Genomic DNA, 692 nt, shown 5'->3' on the forward strand with positions numbered 1-692 from the left:
CAGGGTAGCGCAGCGCACACCCAGATGTGTAGGACGGACGCCACCCCGCGCCCACTGGTCCTCTCGCGGTGCCCCCTGAGCTGCCAGTAGGGAGCAAGGTGACTGAGCAACGCCCCTGGCGCTGTGCCGGCTGGGGGTGCCTGACTTGTTGCGGGAGGAAACGGGGAGGGGTGCTTCGAACCGCGTGAGCGTAGCGCTTTCCCCAAGCGTTTGAGGCCAGCCTCGTGGGGACTCCCCTGCCCAGGCCACCCCTCCGAGCCTCCAAGCCCTCAGGGAGAGCAGCCCCAGAGCGGGTCCCGTACTTGCAGGCCGTCCGCTGGGGGCACAGAGCCCGGAGGAATGGAACAACTGTCTGCACACGTCCCGGTCCAAGAAGGGGAAACATTTTTAAGATTGACCCCGGGCAACAGGAGGGAAATGAGCCCTTATTATAAATGCTAGCTGCTGTTAGGGACGGAGAGTTGATTTTCTTAGGTGAGAATAGTGAGAATAGTATTGAAGTTAAGTAGGAGGATACCCTTAGAAGATGAAGGCTGGAGTGGAGAGGTGAAATATCATCTTGTCTGCAGTTTTCAGATGATACAGCCTACACACGCACACATTGTGCCAGACAGAGGAAGCAAGTGTTATAGTGTGTTAAGTTGTCACATCCAGGTGGGGGATAAGTGGACGTTTGTTGTACTGTTCTTTCA

The sequence above is a fragment of the Bison bison genome, unplaced genomic scaffold, assembly GCF_000754665.1.
Source record: "Bison bison bison isolate TAMUID 2011002044 unplaced genomic scaffold, Bison_UMD1.0 scf7180017858340, whole genome shotgun sequence".
Lineage (NCBI taxonomy): Eukaryota > Metazoa > Chordata > Mammalia > Artiodactyla > Bovidae > Bison > Bison bison.